Raw genomic sequence first — 21706 nt, 5'->3', positions numbered from 1 at the left:
ACAGAGTCACCTTGTCAAGGGCACTGCACGCTGAGGTGGGTCCTTTGGGATGACTCAATCATCAGAGAGGACACAGACGACGGACAGGAAGGCCACTAAACTTGGAGCAGCCTAGGGACTGGTCATCATCCAACAAGTAGCCCTCCAGTGCCGAAACCTCCTGACCTTTGCCTTTCATCTAATCCCTGTAATCAGCGGTGACACAAAGTGCGCTGTCTTCTGTTGCTGTCGCCCGTCATGGCTGCTCGCACCGGGGCCCGCTCCCTCTGCACCCTTTCCAAGACCCAGAAAGGTCACGGGACAATGGAGACGACTGCTCCATCCTCGCCCCTCGTGGAGCGAGTGCCTTCGTTCCGCTCTAGTTATTCCTGGCGGGCGACCTCGCCTCGCGCCTCACAGATGCGCTCGGGATGGGGGCGGTTACGGTAACGCCGACTGACATCTTGACAAGGGCCGTGATTGCTGGAGAGGCGGTGGAGAGAGGCAGGAGAGGAGGCTTTTCACTCAAATCTCTAACACGCTTTAGAACAAGTTCCTAAGGAGAGCGGTCCTCGGCCGCCAAACTGATGCCGGGGTCCCAAAAGAGGGAGTGGGGAACCGCTGACGGAGCAGTGAGGAGGGACAGGCAAAGTGTTACGGGAGCAGATAGAACAATCAAGTTCCTGGAAAGCTGCTCATACACAGCATGCTGACTCCCCCGACACATACACACACACACACACACACACAAAGACACACACACACACAACCTGCCTTCTAATCCCCCCACCTCCAGGTGGCCTCTGAGTCCTCTATGTAATAACTACCATTTGCACCAAATCAATAATTCACCATGAATAACTCTTTAAATGCGGGTTTCTTCTCGACGGACGTCCCTCCTGCTCCTGAAGCTGCGCATTCTGCTTCTCTGCAGGTGCTCTTTTTAATAAAACATGTTTGGGGTCCTCGGAGGATTGCTCTGTATTGCGGCAGCATGTACAATCACTGTTTAAAGAGGTGGGATGCTCTGTAATTCTGCCCTGTAAGCAAACACATAAACTGGGGGCATGTTTGTGGCATGCCAGTTTTTTTTTATTATTATTTGAAGTCCTTCATGTGAAACGTTTTTGTAAATCCCAGCTAATCCCTCAGCAGAAATTTGCTCATCAGCATTGTTGAGCACATTGAACTGTTTAAATAGCAAGTCTATTAATCCTTTAAAGATTGTTGTGAATTTTTTTTTCTGGTTATCGAAGATACTAATTTTGATTCTCTGCTTAGATTGTGAACAGATTTAAAATGTCTGTTACAGTTAAATCGTTTTTTACTTTTTTTGCATTTTTATTTTTCATTCCCTATGTTATGAATATACATTTGGTATTTATAGTTGATTGAAAAACAAGATTATTCATTAAAGCTCTCATGTTACTTGACAATGTTTTTGTTACATTATAACAACTGATTCCACCAATGATTTCCCTGGCATTTTAATGTTCATTGGTGATATTACAGACTAAATTTGAAAGAAAAACACCTTCAAATGTGGTAAATACACAGAAAAGCCCTTCAAGAGAGAATGGGGAATGCATGATGGGTAATAAAGATCAGTTCATACATCATCTCTCAAACTCATAGCGGATCATATGCATTAGGTGAAGATAACGTTGTTCTACTGTTGTTGTGTTCTCGTCGTTCTATTGTTTTGTAGGCTATTATGAAGCTACATAAATGTACCAATTTTCGTGAAAACACATCTAGCCTATATGCTCAGTCACAATGCACTTGCCTCACTTTACTGCTGTTCCTGTAAACAGATAACTAACTACCTTAGGCTCGTCTCTCTGCGACTGTAGTGCATAGTCATTTCTGGTTATCCAGAGGCAGTTGTCTCATTAGCTGATGCTTTTGCGAGGAAAGTAATACTTGAGTCATTTCAGGCGCACACTCCGACCCACACACTGAGCGAGCCACTCTCACATTCAACGGCACATTTGGACTCTGTCCCTTTTAGTAAATCATAAATAATGTGCAGTGTCGGAGGTAATGAACCGATTGACACACAGGTGTTTAATAAATCAGCACGAGTGTGTGTTAATGCGAGAGGACTTGTAGGGGCCACATAGCCCACGTCCGCCGTACACGAGAGGCCCGAGCGGGCGCCCGAATGCAGCAGACATTCACTTTGTCACACATGTGCATGTCTTTCATGAATATTCAGTGTTGTTTTACTCAGTCAGACCACTCTTAGCAAACTCCCCAGAGAGCAACAAGTACTGCTGATTGTCCTGGTGCTCAATATGGAAAGTCAGAGAGGAATATAAAGGGAGGAACGAGAGAAGAAAATGCCCGCAGACACTTTTGGGGGACACTGAGGGAGAAATCACAGCAGCGACCTGCCATGCACCACAGCACGCCGCTTCAGGCAGCCCGTGTCGATATCTGCAAACGTTAATGTTAGACATGTCGGAGAGAGCACGCCGCATTGGAATAAATTGTGAAAATGCATTTTTTATGACTAAGATGGAGCTTTTCATTAATCTTGGAACTCAACCTGCCCCCGCAAAACAACAAGAGCATCCCTCACGGGGGAGACAAAAAGAGAACACCCACACAGTGGCATAGCGGAGCAGAGGAGGCGAGCTCTCAAACATCACAGCACTTTTTGGATCTGCCTGCTATAGAGTGGCTGTTTGAACATCCAAAGGATTCTTGCAAGATTAATGAACACAGTGGCATATGCAAATAGCATAGTGGGTGCACTTGCAACGTCTATATCGGCACTGTGCTCGACGCAATCCTGACACCATATGTTATGTATCTAAAATGGCTTTCATGGGATGATTTAGTTTCTCTCCTATGCTTTTTTCTGGCCAGGTGTTAGTCATACCCTGTAAGCGTGCGTTAGAGAGGTCCAAGATTCAATTTAATGTGGGCATGTTGTGCTTACTATAGAGTAAACTGTATGCCTCTCACGCTCCAGAAAACACATGGCACTATATTCCCATGAAACCATCCTTGAGTCACTCCTGGAGAGAGTAACTTCACGCTGTCATTAATGTTGCATGGAAGGACCTCTGCTTCCTCAATAATCATTTTTATGCAGCCATAAAATTAACCATCTGAGCTGTATCTCACTCTCCACGTTAAATTTTATATGAACACACTTGATTAGAACTGGAGCAAATTCAGAGCTTTGAAGGCAGAAGCAGCAAGGGTTTCATTGACTCATTGAAGATCTGCAAAGATTATCAATCACTATTTAAATGAAATATTTAGATGATGTGGTGTGAGATGTGTGGATCTTCAGTAAGTGTGTAAATTATTTCAGCTTATTATCTTTTCTGTAAATAATAAAAAGCTTCAATATAATGCGCACAAAAAGTATTTTTTTTCAAATACAATGCAATATGTTTGGAATATCACTGAAATGAGCCATAGCACCTTCAGCTGACTCACAAAGGGGCAGTCTCACATGGCCCTTGAGATGGTTTTCCCACAAGGCTTTGAGATGGACACGTGTAAGTTTCCTCAAGATCGGTGAAACATGTCTATGACAACCCTCTGAGTGACGCACAGAAGCCATGTGTCCTGTTGACGTGGCGACAGTGAGGGAGGGAGAAAGCTAATATGACCTCTGCGGAGCGCAGGTCACTGCATTCTCTAACGCTATCAGACAACCCACCTCAATTCCATTAGGGCCGTCAACAGTTTCAGCCGCCAACCGACACTCAATTTCAGCAAGCCTTTTTAGACGGACAAGAATGAGAGAGAGAGGGTCAAGGAAGGCATTTCATACGCGACCTCGACGGACAGCCTGAAATGAAGGGAGGAGAACCAACAGAGAGAGCCAGACCGCATGCACATGAGACAGCCGTTTGAGATAGTGGGGAGGGTGGAGGGCAAGTCGGGGTGGTGAGGGCAGGGCTGGGGAGACTTGTTGGGCCTCTCCCCCCACCAGGTTGCAGTCCATCCATTATTAATAAAGGCTTCTTAGTAAATAAACTCTAGCGGCGGAGGCAGCGGAGGCCCTTAACGAGCCTCTGAACATGCCATTTTGCATCATTAGCGGCGGCTGAGGGGATACATCTCCTCCTCGGTTGTCACTGCAGCATGAAAATCAGAGCGCGGCTCACGGCCCTCTGCGCCACCTTGTTGCTTGTGTGTTGGTGAAAATTTTATTCATTGAGCAATTCTCTTCTGCCGTTGCACCGTGCCCCAAAGAAGAGAGGGGGAGAGAGAGAGAGAGAGAGAGAGAGGGGGCGATCAAAAAAAGAGGAAGAAACAGAGTGCGGGTGACGGTGGAGGACAGAGATGAGTAGCTTGTTCTTTTCGTCATACGTCATTGGAAATGTGGGCTTAAATGTGATTTTTTTTCCCTTTGTGCTTATAACATTTCTAGTTTATGTTTGCCTCTGAGTGTGTTGGTGTGTGTGAATGTGACTCACACACAAATCTATTGTTTATAGAATATAGTAAATATACAAACACCATTTTTTTGTATCTGTGCTTTGTTTGTAACATGAAACAATATAAATGCATAAGTGTATTGCTAATTGAGCAATAATCACACCTTGTCCATGAGAAGAGGAAAGTTTCTCGTCGTTTCCATTAAAACGAGATGACCGGGCGATGCCCAGAGCTCTGGGAGCTGCTCGGAGATCAGAGGCCGCAGGAGAAGTGTTTAGCCCTGAGCCGAAGTCTAAGTGCCACCGCCACCGCCGCAGAATCCCTGTCTGCTGGCCCTGCCGTTGGGAGTGCTAAGTGTGCTCATTTCACAGTCCATTTAGCAGACACCCAGCCAAGGAGGACGGATGGCACATACACACACGCACACACACATGCATGCACGTACACCGCCACATGACTGGAGCCTGCCTCGCATATGACACACAGGGATCTGCCTTCCTCTGGTGCTCAAAGCCAAAGCCAGGGACCTGACTGAGTCTCGACCGCAGGCTAAGTCAGCGCTACAGATCCCTAGGCTGCCTCCGGCCACGTGACAGATGTGCGTGCTGGCTGATTGTGTGTGCCTTGGGGCTTGGGATGGGGGGGGGGGGGTTGTGTCAATCCCATACCTTCACCAGAAATTCAGAACAACTGAATTGGAATGGAGTCTATTTTCCCCCCTCTCGATTCAGCAGATTTGGGGTTCAGAGAGCAGGGCTTGGCGAGCTGAACGCTTTTTTTTCGCTTTCACTCGTTTTTGTTTGCTTAAAAAGCAGAGCTCTCATGTCCCCCCTAACCTGGCAGCTCATCTGAACTGCGATTTCCTTTTGCGCTTTGGCATACTGCTGCTCATGTACATGGGAGGAGACCCCCAGGCTCTTGAACCTACCAAACACACCCTACTGAGCCTTGGGCAAGCAGATAAAATACTTCAAACACACATCACCTGCCCACAGTCAGGGCAACAGAAAGAAAAAAAAAAACATATCCACGCACAAAAAAACTTTAAGCCCACAATCAACAGAAAACAGTTGCCTTATTACTGCTAAGCAGATTGGGTGTCCCTGGACAAACTTAGCTATATAATCCCATTTTGGCGACAGCGAACACACTCTCTTCAGGGTGGCAGTGCCTAAGGGGACGCACGCTACACTGTTGTTTTGAAGGGAACCACTGCATGGTGACCGCACAGCCGTACAGAGAGCTGGCAGATCGAGACAATCAGGCCGAAGATGAAACCAGCACGACCCATTGACCCTTCCTGGCTGGCCGCCAGTGAGCTCACCTGCAGCATTTCAAGCAGCGCTGAACTTCTGCCCTATACCATGGACTTTTGCCACCACTTCAAATGGACACCCGTAAGCAAGGCTCTTAAACCTGATACATAAATAGTATAATGATAAATCGAAGGAGAAATGCATACATAAAATATTAATGAAGAAATGGAAAAATGGGATGAGGCTCCTGTCCTGCTTTATTTTATTCCTTCTCTCACTGCAACTCTCTTGCTTTACACTCAACTATGATTTTATCGACGGTATCACCTTTACAGTAATAACACCTGCTTTAACAGCATTACCCTCACCCACCTGGAAAAAAGAGACTCATATGTGAGATTGCTGTTTATAGACTTCAGTTCTGCATTCAACACCATAATACCACAACAACTCATCTGCAAACTTGACAAACTGGGACTCAGTACCTACCTCTGCAACTGGCTACTGGACTTCCTCTGTCAGAGGCCCCAAGTAGTACGTGTTGGCAACAATACCTCAAGCAGCATCACACTGAGCACAGGGGCCCCCCAAGGCTGCGTGCTCAGTCCGCTGCTCTTCACCCTGCTGACGCATGACTGCACTGCAACCTACAGCAACAATCACATAGTGAAATTTGCTGACGACACAACTCTGGTGGGTCTCATCACTAAGGGCGACGAGACTCAATACAGGTTGGAGGTCGACCATCTGACCACGTGGTGCAGGGACAACAACCTCCTGCTGAACGTCAGCAAGACCAAAGAGATTGTTGTTGACTTCCGGAGAGGTCACACCCAACACCTGCCACTGACCATCGACGGTGCTGTGGTGGAGAGAGCGAGCAGCACCAAATTCCTGGGGGTGCACATCAGTGAAGACCTCTCCTGGACCACCAACACTGCATCACTGGCGAAGAGAGCTCAGCGCCGCCTGTACTTCCTGCGGAAACTCAGGCGAGCAAGTGCTCCACCAGCCATCATGACCACATTCTACCGAGGCACCATTAAGAGCATCCTCTCCAGCTGTATCGCTGTGTGGGGCGGAAGCTGCACTGAATACAACAGGAAAGCCCTGCAGCGCATAGTGAACACAGCTGGAAGGATTATTGGTGCTTCACTCCCCTCCCTGAAGGACATTTACACCACCCACCTCACCCGCAAGGCGACCAAAATTGTGAGTGATGCAAGTCACCCCGCTCACAATCTGTTTGATCTACTGCCCTCTGGGAAGCCTGCGCTCCCACACTACCAGACTCACCAACAGCTTCATACACCAAGCTGTAAGGATGCTGAACTCTCTCCCTCCTCTCCCCCCTCCACCCTCAGCTACATAACACATAACATCCTGGACATTGGACCCAAAATGGCCACCTGCACTACTACACTTGCACACTTGTACACTTTACAACTTGGTGTTGTTGTCCTGAAAACACAACACTTCTGCTGCTCTTACATAACATGCACCACTATGCCACTTTCTTTCTTACTTAGGTCAAACAGAACTACCCAAGCCTTTTATTGGCCTGACTTTGCACTAGTATTTTATTGACTGTCTATGCACAATTTCAACCAAATTTTGCTGCTCTTATTTTTTCATTATTATATGTGCCCTCTTATTTACTTATTTACTTACTTTTTTGTTTACTTGAATGTTATGTTTGTCTGTGGACCTAAATTGGCAAAATATGTCTTGTCTTCACCGTGGGATAGTGAGAAACGTAATTTCGATCTCTTTGTATGTCTGGAACATGTGAAGAAATTGACAATAAAGCTGACTTTGACTTTGACTTTGAATTACAGCCCTAATAATTATTCTTTCTAATCTAATTCTGGTACACATTTTAACACAAGAACATATTTCCAGTGCCACAACTTTTCATTCTCCTGTCTTACCATGCGTTCTCTAAGGCAGTGGTTCTTAACTGGTGGGTCGGGACCCAAAAGTGGGTCGCGGAACCATTCTGGGTGGGTCGCGGAGCTTGTGGTTAAAAAAAGAGAAGAAATCGCCCATTTCAAATAGACTTAAATTGAGACGAAATGGTGCAGAATCCACAGTGTGCGATGTTCTACAATTGCTGGAACATGAGTGAAAATGCCTCATAATAAAGTACACCTGTTAAAGACAGACCTGTCAAGTACTTTAAGGTGACACCAGGAGTTGGAGACTTCACAAATGTAATGCCAAACAGCATGTTCCAAACAAATAGGCCTACAGGCACTTCGCTTTCTTAGCATGTAGCTCACCAAATCTGTTGTCTTGAACGCTATAAAATATATATGGGTCGTGACTTCATGAACATGGGAAATTGTGGGTCCCAAAGCCAGACCAGTTAAGAACCACTGCTCTAAGGCATGTGTGAAACTGTTAGATTGCTGGAAGTGACATCAGTTATTCTGACGTCAGTTTATGGTGTGGTGGGTGGGTGCCTCACTAATGGCCAGTGCTGTTTCGTTCTTTTTTCCTATTTGGCTATGAATGTTACAATATAGATAATATATGCCGATACATATGAAGTGTTAATAAATATGACAAAGAGTGTGAAATTCTAGTAATAAAAGTGTGTTTCTGTTCCTCCTGCAGGGCACTCAGTTAGTGAGAAGTGAACAGTGTGTACAAGCATGTGAGGTGTGGAGACATTTGGAGATAGAGATTGTGTGAGTGTGTGAGTGTGAGTGTGTGTGTGTGTGTGTGTGAGAGAGAGAGAGAGAGAGAGAGAGAGAGAGAGAAAGTCACAGACATGTGCAATTACTGTGTACCGAGAAGTAATTTATCAAGCTCAGAGGTGGGTTTCTCTCCTGACGGTTGGTGTGATCACAAGAGTTTTTATTTATAAGATAAGCCCACACACACCCCTTATGACTCATCTGTAGGAGTAGGTGCTGACCATGGATTGGCAATCCCAGGTGGTGTTTCCTCATTTGAAACAGCCCTGCCCAATCAAGAGCAAAAGGTCTTTGATAACATTTCCGACTTTTCCAACGAAAACAGCTCTTAAAGCGACTGCCATATTTCATTATAAGTTTGTTTATAATTAGGCAGTTGTACTTCCTAGACTCATGACGTGCCATGGTGTTTACAATATTTGTAAATGTTATTTTCACTCATTATTTTTGGTCATGTCCAACAAATATTGTGATGATACGCCTCACAAACTGCTTTTAGCCTATTCCAGATCATTTAGCCATTTAGTTTTCAGCTATAAGAGATGGCAAATATTGGCCCCTTTGGGCACATAATGTGTCGTTTTGTTTTCTCCTGACTAGAGTGTGCACCTCCCCCTCATTGAAATGCACAGCGCTTCACTGAGGCTCCATCTCTCTCCATTCCCATAATTCCCCTCTTTAAGTCTCTCTCTCCATGTCAATGTCTCTTCACCTGATTACCCTCCCCCCTGCACCCTTGTTCTCCCTCATCTGTTTCTTCTTCTTCTCTCTCTCTCTTCCCCCATATATTTCTTTCTCTCTCTCTCTCTATCTCACTCTCTCTCACTCCATATCTTTCTTGCTTTCCCTATCTCTCTCTCTCCTTGTATTTGTTTCCATCATTCTCTGGATGCTCCTCAGCTACTGAGCTCTTTGGCGAGGTCCTGTGGTGAGCAGATGGCCGCAGCCAGGGGGAAAGTGAGGGAGTTGAGCTGGAATGTGGACGCGCTGTGTGAGTCACAAGCGGTCATCCTATTCTACACCCCTTCAGACATTTATATCCCCAAAAAACGATACACACACACATGCGCACACAAAACACATTTGTATGACCCCCCCCCCCCCCCCAAACACACACACACACACACACATACACACAAACATACACACTGTGTATTTCTGTGCTTTGTGTGTGTGTGTGTGTCACACACACACACGCACACACACACAAAGCACAGACATACACATGCATGAACACACTAAGCACCAATTTCACTGGACACGTAAGAATGTCTCATCACTCATTAGAGAACACAATTGTGCACAAGTGCTGTGGACATCAAAGGCTCTTTGCATGGGCTCATCTGATAGATGAATGGCCCCACTACATGAGGGTCCATGCCAACCCTGGGCCTTTGGCATTGTGTAATGTATTCAGGATGAGTTAACTTAGCAAGATTTCAGCAGGCTTATCAGCTCCACTATAACTCCGAGTCAGGCCGATGACATATTTAATGATCTTCACATAACCACAGCTATTTGGGGGGACTCGTGGCGCTGAGTCTGCACTTGTTAAAAGTGGCCGAGAGCAAGTTAGAGATATGGGTGGCTGAGGGAGATGTATCAAACAAAGTTAACCAAGACCCTGGACCCGGGCTACCGGTATGAAGCCTCCCATGGAACCCCCGGCAGGCTCTCTCTCTCTCTCTCTCCTCCTCCTTTCCCCTTCTCCTCTCTTTCTTCCCCTCTTCTGCTCTCTCTCTCTCTCTCTCTCTCTCTATCTGTCTTTCTCCTGGGGCTGCCTGGCACAATGCTGACTTGGTTGAGAACGTGCAAGGAGGGACGACCTGATAACACAGCCACAGAAACCCTCGCCCGTGGTGGAGAGAGGGCCTCAGAGAGAGGGGACCAAATTGAATCTGAATCTATTTTTCTGCTGAGCCCGACTCTTTGGATAATTAGTCCAGTGATGAGTGGACAGCTCTCTCCCTACATGGATCAGGCCTTTCATCCACATTTGGCACCAGTGAAATCAGGCTCCCAGTATGCATGGCTGGGCGGAGAATTACACAGGATTCTACCGTATCTCTGTCACAGACGCATACTCATCCCCTGACTTAAGCTACATTTAATGTCATTAACATCATTTAAGCTGCAATACGGTTTCTAGGAGGCTTAGAATCCCTTAACATCACTCTTGCTCGTTAAATACGAGTGCTGGTCTGTGGTCCGTCATTGTGCTCTAACTGACCAAACAGAAATGGCTCCTTTGTTTGGTCGCCTTGACACCTTCACATAAGCAATGCTGGAACATTATTTCTCACCAAGATTTTGTCATCATTCAATGCTCTTTTATCTCAAGTGTTCTCTCATCAAAGCCTGCCCAACTAATTTCTTTGATTAGAGGTATATGAATACAAAGCCCAGAGGGCAGTGGAAAATTAATCAAGCACCGTGGGTGTACAAATGAAATCCAAGTAAACGAAAAAAGAGGTGCTGAAGAAAGAGGGCCACCACAGCTGACTTGGATGAATGACTCTAACTATATAACACATCAATCATAAATGCCTCTGGTGTAGATAGGGGGAGGCATTAACCATTTACAACACTCACTGTCATTACTGAACATGTCTGAAAACATAATGTAATATCTAGAAATCCTCCAAGTTCTTCAGTGAAAAACACATAAAGGAGGCATGTGTCTTCTCTCACATTAGAAAAAAAACATCAGATATTTGGAACCTCTCTGCATGACAAATCCATGAGCCTGTTGCATTTGTCTGTCTGGCTATTTGTCCACCAATTGATAGAGACACTGTTACGTCACTGTATTCTCCTCTATGAAGAGGTTGAGGTTCAGCAAATGGAAAGAATTCCATTGACAATCCCTACTATCTTTATCCACCAAGAGCAATCCGCTGCTGTTTACCTGAAGAAACCTGTGCAGAAAATCTCAGCTGCCTGTGAGCTGGCTAGGAAGCCCAGCAGAAAGACTCACTCTGGGAGTTCCATATCTTTATTTGACTGAGAAATAAGATTTTCAGCCTATAATTTAATCCACCCCAAGTGACTCTATTGGGTTTAATGCATGCAGCTAATACAGTGACATCTAATTTGGTGTCAGTTCTTCCTTCCAGCCTCCAATGCTTTAAATAACAAGGGGAGGTCGGAAAATGTAAATATTGATTTTTATAGAAATTCAGTGCTGACGAAAGATCTGCAGGATAAGCTATTTGACAAAGCATCGCTGTGACTAAACGAAACACTCACAGTGTTGTAACATGGTTTTACATGAAAACTGGCGAAAGCAAACTATTAAATGCGTTCAGAATGTGTGGTTGTTTCTTGGAGCGTTGTATGACAAAGGGTCGTTATTGTACATGAGGAAAATGCCTAACACTTCAGAAGCACACACTATCTAAACTGCGTGGCTGAGGGGTGTGTATGGTTATTAGAGTCCGGGCACACCAAATATTGTCCCCAGCTCATCAATGAAATATTTCAAAGTTGACCCAGTTTTACTCACCAGTCTATTCTGCCCTTGCAATTTCATCTTGCGTACTGATCCACACCTTCAGCATAACTTTATTCCTGAACATGTTATCAAATCGTCGGCGTGGTGCTGATCAAAAGAGCAATATTCTCTTCAAATTCCAGACAACTCCATCCACTGTTCAGAGGGATATCCAGGAGAATTGTCAAATTAACGCCACCAGTAGCTGTTGCGCTGTAAAAAGTGATGATGAAAGGGGGGAATACGGGCCCCTTTTATTCACAACTTTGTTCCCCTTAATAGGCTTAATAGAGCAATTCGGCAAAAGATTCCATTATCGGTGTCTTTCGATGTAAAGACGGTGTTGATATGAGAGTGACTGGTGGTATTGATGGTAGAGCGAACCGCCTAGCTCAGATGTGGCTGCACAACTGAAGCGATGCAGTGCGCTCACCGCCCACAGTGCACATTTGATCATATGCAACGTAGATAATGCAGAACTGCTATAGGCTACAAAGAATGCCCAAGCATTCCACCAGGTTTGCTATAATTTGTGTTTTATGTGTAACCTATTTCATCGTGACAAACATATATAAGACCAGCTGTAAACCAGCTGTTTAAGTTAAACGACTGAACGCCTATATGTGAAGACCCCACCTCTCAGAAAATTAGGAACTAGAATATAGTGAAAACGATAATAAACAAGTAGACAGAATAAATTAACCAGAAAATAACATAGGCTACTTAATAATGGACTCTGTTTCCATGCATACATTGAAATACATAGGTTATGAACAATTAGGCTACTTTCCATAGAGTTAGGCTATCTATCATAGTAAGAGTAGACATGAATGAGAAAGTAAAACTCAATGGATTCTCACTGGAGAGCGGTTTGAGAGCCCTCGACTAGCCCGAAACCCCCAGTGAACATCTACATTAATCCATTGCAAGTGTTTGCAAAGCGTAAGGATTCCTTAGATAGGTGCTTGCGCAACGGCAGGGGGTGGAAACTAATCGTTCGAAATGAAAATGGTGCTATAGAAAGCCTTTTCAGCTGCAATAACAGCTATTATTATATTCGAAAAGAGTCGACATGGAAATTAGGCTAGTATGCCATAGGAAGTAAAATTGTATGTATAGCTACCCAGGAACAAAATCTTCGTCAAACATGATTTAGCCTATATGAATCTATTCTCAAGCAATATGAAAATGAAAGCATTCGGTAACGTAAAATGTTTTGCAATAGAATATGCAGGCATATGTTTTATCATTGATATGCACATGCACCATATGATTTATCTTGAAACTGTGTGAATGAAAGGACTATTTCGACAGCGAGCGCGGAATCAGGTTCAGGCATGACGTGTTCTGCATGAAGTAGCCTAACAGCGCCCACAAGTGCCAAGTAAGATTATCTTTCATCGAGTAGGCTACGCTACTCTCACTGATGAAAATTCATATTGCCGGCAACTCGTAAAAAACACGTCATGTAAAATGTTTTCAAACTGTTGATTTACCATTTCAAATGATAGCTAGAAAAAATATAGGTCTACTCTAGAGGAAAAAGGTGCAATAATGTGTAGCCTATCATAGACTGTGGCCTACCGTTAGTTGGACTATATATGCTAAAACAATCAAACATCTGTCTGACACGAGATAATCAGAATGACTTCCCTTTCATATTTGGCTACACTTAGTTCTGTTCTACGAAGTAAGCATAACTGTCCTAGACCACTCGAATCCCAATATGGGTTTGAGGTTTTTGTGAAATCAAATGGCAGTGTTGGAAGAAGCTATTGCCTACTTCGAAAGCATGACTTTTCAAGCTAACTGTAATAACAACGACAAAAGTAATTCAGTAATTAAAAAGGAATTGAGTTATTATGCAACATGAATGTAAAATGCTGCAAAACGAAGTTTTAATTGAATTACTTAGTTCACTGCTCTGCAACACTGGCAAATCTGTAGTGTTTCCCAGCGCCGCTGCTATGCAATAATATCTTTGAATAGACACTGGAGGGCCCTCGTGAAGGTTATCAACCTTGACGGCTTTTGTGGATATAGCTCATTACCACTTACCTTCATCTGCATACCCTTGTTTAGGTACTGGATCTTTAGAGTGAAGAAGTGGACTCTTTATCAGGGTAGCCTAAAACATTTTCATGTGCAGCATCCACTACAATGAACAGATATTCTAATATCGTCTGAAACAACATGATTGGCAAGATTTAGCCTACTCCAAACCAGGGGAATCCCCCAATCATCTGTTACGTGAGCATTATGTTTATTAGGCTATTTATTATTATTCGGACATTTAACATCATGAATGCAAAATGGCAGATGCCAATGGACATGACCTGTGAACTTTGTAATATCTGTAAAATACTTTTTTTCTGATTAAAATTAGGAGGCATAATTTATTGAAGTTTCTTCAATATAGCATTTTTACTTTCTTTGCAATAAATACAAATGTAACTGATGCAGCTATCCACTGTAGAAGCCATGCAGCAATGGAGTGGCCCAATGTCCACTTGGACTTCATGCATCAGGGTTAAACTAGGATTTTGAATACCTTGTGTCTGTTGGGTAAAATCAGTAATATTATGATATATTTATTAATAGCTCAGTTTTCATGTATGACATCTCCATGAGTTATCTTTTGGACTAAAATGGCCAGCTTCCCTCTGCTTAATGCCAGAGGTCATTTGCAGCTGCTAATGACTGGAATGCCAAATCCGAGGTGATCAGAGAGGGGTTATTAGTTGAAAGTAATTTTCACACTATAATTGTGGAAGCACCGGGTCAGATCAGGGTCATCATGACTATCTAACAAGCTGCTGCTGTGTGCTTCCAAGTTAGCCTCTGAGGGGATGCTTATTCTTTATAGCATCAGCAAAAGTCATTTTATTTAATAGAAGTGTCCTATTCATCAGACTTGATATGCATTAAAGAACCCTCCATTTACTAAAGTTACAGCTTGGGAGACCATTAGTATTTAAAGCTGCCCAGGTGTGAATTTTAGTCTATATGCCTTCTCTACCTAGAGGTGTGTCTGACATTTAGAGCAGTTTTGTCTGATCTTCTGGCGAATAACCTCTCTCCAGGGCTCAAATAGGCTGACTGCTATTAACTGCACAGTGGTTGATCATTTTAGACACACTGCATTACACTCTCACCCTGTCATCCTGGAAGCAACAACAACAACTTAAATTTGCAGGCATACCATAACATTACTTTTCCTACATCAGACATGACTGATGGAATCAAATAGACAACTCAGTTATTTCACTTCTCAGATAAACATTGATTTTACCATTTTAATACACTAATTCCCCATAATAAGTTAAAGCATTAGTTAGGACTTTTGTCCTAGTGGCTTATAAAAAAAACCTTTGGACACTCACTTCTGAGGAGTAAAGAGAGATGATCCCACCCAGGGGCGCCTGCAGGATTGAAGTTCATTTTGATAACGTGTTTACAAACTTTACAGAACATTGTAAATAGCCTACTGTCATGCAGTAAATGGGATACTGTGTAGAGTTGGGAAGTTATGGTAGGCCAATTTGGTGTGAATACACACACACACAGAGGAAATTCTCCTTGAGAACAGTGAGTACGGCAGTGAGTACGGCTGTACACTCTAAATGCTCTGTAATGCTGTCTGAAGTCCTGGTGTACACACAGGACTTCAGACAGCATTACAGAGCATTTAGACATTTTGGACAATTTATTCATTATTTAATTAATTAACTTGCATAGTAACTGTCCTGCAGTTTATACACAATGGGGCTAAGAAATGACTGTATGTTAACCACACAAGATTAACCATCCCCTTTGTGTGTAACACTGGTCATCACCAGTGGTGTAGTTAGCTGTAGTGGATATACTGTGATGTAGTCAGTGGCGTCATGCCCATTGAAGTTAAGGTGCCCCCTCGGATTTTTCGTCCCTGATCATTTTTTTGATCATAACTTTGTTCCTATTATGCTTCATAATAAGCCAGAGCCTATAACGGCTCAAATGTATTCTTCTAGATGTGCAATAAACCGTAGCAAAATAGCTGAAGACCAGTCAACAGCCCTTTTCCTAAAATTGGTGTCTGTGTATGTTCCCGTAACAACTCACACGTGCATTCAGCTCGCAATGTTTTGCTTGTGTTGAACTGTTACAGTTAACTTTAGGCTACAGTTTGAACAGTTGAACTGTTACAGTTACAGATACAGTCAATGGTGTTGAAGTGGTAAGTAGTCTAGCTAAGCAATAAAAAGTAGTGGAATTATTTGTAGTTGACCAGGACATTTTGACTTGATCAAATAGTTAGAACTATGGATTTTATGTTGGCCGCGAATTCAGAGCATTACGTTAACGTTAGCCTACATGGTGTCAGTATAACGTAGCCTAGGCTACTATTACAAATATTTGGCAAAGTCTCCTGGTTCAATTGTTTCCAGTTTCATAAACGAGGGTGTTAGATTTGCAGTGACTACAAAATCCAACCTAATAACATTAGGGCTACCAAGGAATTGCGTTGGATGTTTCTCCACTTGTTCTCTTCACGTATCTGTCTGCTAATCCATGTAAGGAAAAGGGATAGGCTACCCGTTCAAAAGGAGGCTTAAAGTTGTTTTATATAGGATCGCTATGACCATGATCTGGAGGGCAAGAAAGTAGGCCTATAATAGTCTCTCTCGTGCTCATAACTTTATTTACTAGGTTATTATCAGGTCACTTGTTCATGATTTGCAGATAGCAACTTACAAATGAGGTAGCCTATTGCTTGCCATAATGGTCATGAAAAATATATTACTAGTAAAATATTCAAATATTTAGGGTTAACCTTACTCAGCACTGAAACCTGTCAAACTTCTTTCAAAGTCCTTCATCACATGAATTAAGATTACAATAATTTAATTTCTGAGCACCACAAAGTCAGACCTCAGCAACTTTTTTAATGTAAGATTGTTCTTAGGTCACATATCAATCAAATCATAACAACTGCAATGATACTGTTTTTAAAATCATGTGTAGTAGGCCTAAGTGTAAATGTGTGTGTCTAAACATGCTTTAATGAGCTGAATTTGAGCTTACAGTTCTTTCACCAACCTATGTGTTTTACATTAACTTACAAAATAGATACTTTAGCTTAGTCCTCAGATAGAGGATGGTTGCTGCTTGCTCTGTTAAGGTATTTCTGTCCCTCCCAAACTGCATTGAAATGGTATGTTTAGCAGCATACTGGGGGAGAAATCACCGGCCCCCCTCTAACAGGAACCACCCCCCCCCCCCCGAAAAAATTTGCCTGATTGTGCCCCCTCTGAATTTTGCCTTGCATGACGCCCCTGGATGTAGTAGTTAGCTGTGGGTACACTGTGATCAACCCCAAATGTTAATACCTATATTTGCCTTTTAAGTGGGTATACTGAGATGTTGATGCTTTTTAAGTGGGTATACTGCGTAGTCCTGCGTATTACGTAGACTACACCACAGGTCATCACCATGAGATGAACGCAATTTTAAAATATTTCAATGACGTGAGGAAAATGGATTATGGTGTCGTTTGGCTTTTTCATGATTTCATGTTCTTAAATTTCCCCTTGGGGATTAATAAAGTATCTATCTATCTATCTATCTATCTATCATAAAAAATGAATGTGGTCTGTGATGATCGGAACATTAAACACTATCGTTGTTTACAGTAGGCTAGAGGTCCAGAGGATAATTTATAGAATCTCAATCACATAAGCCTGTGCCAATGTAGGCTACTTACTTTGTGCATTTAAGAAGTACATCCTTAACACTGGTTTAGGCAAATGCTCTTGAGTATCTGTGCATGCACAACAATTGCTAATAAATATGAAGCATTATAAGTTCCTGATGTGTCCATGACACATACACTACCGTTCAAAAGTTTGGGGTCACTTAGAAATGTCTATTTTTGAAAGAAAAGCACCATTTTTTTCCCAATGAAGATAACATTAAATTAATCAGAAACTAGATGTACCGCATAGCAGTACAAAATATGACCGCCGCTCAGTCATGTACATCCATTCCGCGAAAATAAATCACATTAATCAATTTGTCTCCATCTTCTACTCCATCCCCCACTCGAAACTTTTGTGTATGCTTGTTTGGCATGTGTGTTTGCGGGCTGCACAGAAAGTAGCCTACTGGCGCAGTGGCGCTGCAAAGGTGAATAGATTTGTAGCACTTGCCAAAAAATTTGTAGCATTGTTATAAAACCTTTAAAATCTCTAAACAATCACAAGTAGGTGACAGTTCATCACAGTCCATCCATTGCAACTGGACTGATGAAAGGTACACCTGTAGGCTACATTGTATTTGGGAAAAGCAAAAGGTAGCAGCATAATGTATTTATTTATTTATTATTAAACAAAACAATCCCTGTCAGATCCATGCAGTTTTCAACAGCTATCAAGAAGAGAGGTCATGTCATGGATTTTTGTGAATGTTTCTTCTTCTACATAAGTTTAGTCATCTAGTTCATATGATATTCAACTTAATTGTCAATGCACAAATTAAATACCAGTAGTCTAAAACAAAATGCAGTTTTACCCAGTGGTGCAAATAACTGACATGTCCAAAAGGGCCTTCATGAAATGCGTCTCTAGATACACATTTTAACGGGTCAAGTTGAAGAGCTGCTGTCCGTTATTGTTTGTGCAAATAGGCTGATTCATGTTCCCTTGCATTTTGCAACTGTGAGGTCCATGGTTAGTCTGGCTTTCACCAGACCAAGCTCAAACTTTTAAGAAATCGAAAAAGAAATCGCCGGCAGATCAGGCTGGGTTCACCCAGCTTAGTCCATGGTAGAAATATTGTTCAATGTTGCGATTGAGATATCCACGCACTGGCGCCCCCTCTGCGACGTTCGCCCCCCGGTTTAAGAGCTATTCTAAATGCAAAAATGCATAGACGGAGTTATGACAAAACCGTGACTGTTAAACTATAAGCTATAAGGTAGGCCCTATGCTAGGCCTATTACACAACATTGTCACTAGGCTATGCTGGCGACCCAAATAAAATCTCCTTTGGGAACCAACAGTATCAAGCTGACTTAAGCTGCCACCTCTTGGTGAAAAGGTAATAGTTTTGCATATCAGTAGTAATACATTTCACGCAGTTGCGTGAATCACGGAAAGCGCGAATGAAGTGGACACTTCATTAGCTGAAGGTCTGTGGCTAAAGCAGCCATAATAAAGAAAGTGTTATCATTGTTTGGATACTTCACACACACATGCTTTTTAATCGCATAGACTACAACTACCAAGCTGCGAAGTGTTGTGGCTAACTCACTTAGCTCCTGCTTAGTAGCCTAGGTTATGGTCATAAGAGAATGGGATGACAGTCGAAAGATAGAATTAGTGCTGTTATCAATTTGCTTGGTAGATGCTAGCCTATAACCACATTTATGGTTTTCTACAAATACATAATCAAATTGGCCTCCATCACTTAAGCAATGATAACGGTAGCCTAACATTATTTTACCTACCCCCTAGGCTATAATTTACAAGATTAACGTAGCCTACCTGCAGTAAAAACCAAACATGTCCGATAAACATTCTCAGATTTATTTAGGCTTCAAGAAGAAATGGGAATTACATTTCATGTGGAAATCATCCTACCTTTATTAGACATTCTCTGCGGTAAACTACAGTGTTGTCCTTGTCTTTCCAACCCACTTTAGATTAACTTCCAACAAAATTACATCTCACTGCAACGATGCGCCATCTGGTGGACAAACGACTACCTAACGCCAATACTGGAAATGCAGCCAATTGATGATGAATATTTGGTTTTCCTTTAATCCTACTGAATTTGTAATTATGTATCAGCCGTTCTAATTGCCGATACCGATAGTATGTGCGTGCCTGTGTGTGTATGCGTGTGTATATGTGTGCACCGCCATCTACAGGCCAATGAGTGTACAGTCACTAAATGTACACACAACTTAAATTTTTTTAGACCCCCCCATGGATGAAATTCTATAAAACTTGGCATACCCCCAGAGAATGCCAGGTTAATCATACACATAAAATTAGGTGCAGTTCTGAACATCTTAACTGAAGATAGGGGCGATTAAAGCAGAATGATATGGCATTTTCATTTTTTACCGGGGGGGTGCAAATCACAAATGAATGATTATGGGCTAGGTTGATGTGGGCCCTTGAGACCAACATACCATAAAAATGTCTTCATCCTCGGTGCCACTGTTCAGGTAGTTTTTTAGGAAAAACTGCATTTTTTGGGTTTCGGGGGGCCCAGCGCGGGGGGGGGTGGGGGATGGGGGGGGGGAGTGGCCCCCAGGGACCAAACAAAATTTTTCCGTTAAAGTCTAGTGGGGCTACATACCCACCAAATTTCATGTGCCCCGGTGTTTCGGTGTCCCGGGTATCGTTGACCAAAAATAAGATGACGAAAAAAAGAAAAAAAAAACTTTGACAATCCCTATATGACCGCTTCGCTATGACGCTAATAATAGTCCTCTCTTTGGTTGACCTGCGCATAAAAAATGCTGTGCTGATCCTTAAATTTAGTTTTAGTTGAGTGAGGAGGTGTGCACGGGGGCGGTCCAATCAGACCTAGCGATGTGTCAGCCCTGGAACCTGTCTGGCCACACCGAAGGAGCGGAAGCTGCCTGCGAACTTGCTGCAGGTGCTATAATGACACTCGGGGCTTGGCCTCAAGAGGGTGGCTGGTCGGCTACTTCCTGCCCCTTAATTAGCCCATTTCACAAGATGGGGCCGCTGTGTAAATCAACTTCCTGTGGAAGAGAACTGTCCCATAGACAGCAAAAGAAAAGTCCACAGGAAAGACAGAAACAGGAAGACGTTTTACCCTGCCAATTAAGGTTATCATTAACATCAATGAGGCTGGACACCTGGACACTGTGAAATTGGTCTATTGCGCTGCCATGATATTATCAAAGGTTTCCTTATTCTACCCAAACCACCAGGCACCTCATCACCAACTCTATCATTCATCATGCTGGTTTCATCCGGACTGCTCACACATAGACAGCCCACCCATCTCTGCTATCTTGTCCTCTGTCGCTGGGTCTTACTGATTGCACGCTGTCCTTTCTCCCCCTCCACTGCTGCAGCTGGTTAAGCGTCTATCGACAGAGCAGTCTCTCAATGCAGTCTGTGCAGTTATCAGACCTCTGTTCGAACAAGCTGGTTTCTCTTAGGGCCCTTCGTGGTCTAAAACGCATGATCACTAGTCCAAAGCTTATTTAAATTTACTAGGATGTCCAGTCCACATTGGGTGTGTTTTCGTTATCAAACGTCAGGCGGATGGTGCAACAAGGCGTTCCTAGGTTTCTTAATCAGTCATGGGTGTGTTTTGGGCGTAACAGTAACGTGGTCAGTGGCATAATGCGTTTTAGGTAGTGTACGATAGCGATTTTTTAGATAATGCGCCAGATCCCTTCTCAGGTTGTTAATTGCCACACCCCTTGGCACGTTGCTCAATAAGAGACGTGCAAAATAAGAATAAACTTTGCGCTGGGATAATAATCCGCTTTCCGCCAGGCACCAGGTTGCAAAAATATGGAGGATGCCTTGGTTTTGTAAGAGAAAAAATGTCATCAAAAGGTTCTGCAATGAAATATTTATAAATGGATTGTTCTATTTCTTTGAGATACAGCCTAAAAATAAATTAAAATCAATTATTTAAAAATGGGCTATTAAGAATATGGCTTTAGAATGAACAAAGTAAAAAGGAACGTAATTCGTTAATACTGTGTCAGAACAACATATTCACTAAAAATTATTGTTTCACTTATTTTCATAGTTAGACAAAGCTGACATGAAGTGCAACTCTATGAAACCATTTCCTGAACATATGCAGACCAATCAGACCACCACTGC

The 21706-nt window shown here is 43.0% G+C and overlaps 2 protein-coding genes across 3 annotated transcripts in view; both read right to left on the bottom strand.

The window, feature by feature from the left end:
* LOC121707674 (metabotropic glutamate receptor 4-like) overlaps positions 1-12230 on the bottom strand; it is a 204613-nt gene extending 192383 nt beyond the window's left edge. For both annotated transcript variants that reach the window (XM_042090391.1, XM_042090390.1), the window contains exon 1: positions 11850-12230. The gene's annotated coding sequence lies outside the window, so the exon portion shown is untranslated. The remainder of the gene's footprint in view (positions 1-11849) is intronic.
* per3 (period circadian clock 3) overlaps positions 735-21706 on the bottom strand; it is a 47153-nt gene continuing 26181 nt past the window's right edge. Inside the window, exon 22 of the transcript XR_006031367.1 lies at positions 735-749. The gene's annotated coding sequence lies outside the window, so the exon portion shown is untranslated. The remainder of the gene's footprint in view (positions 750-21706) is intronic.

Source organism: Alosa sapidissima, chromosome 4 (assembly GCF_018492685.1).
Source record: "Alosa sapidissima isolate fAloSap1 chromosome 4, fAloSap1.pri, whole genome shotgun sequence".
Lineage (NCBI taxonomy): Eukaryota > Metazoa > Chordata > Actinopteri > Clupeiformes > Clupeidae > Alosa > Alosa sapidissima.
The sequence above is the reverse complement of the archived record's forward strand: the minus strand, read 5'-3'. Positions and strand labels throughout refer to the sequence as shown.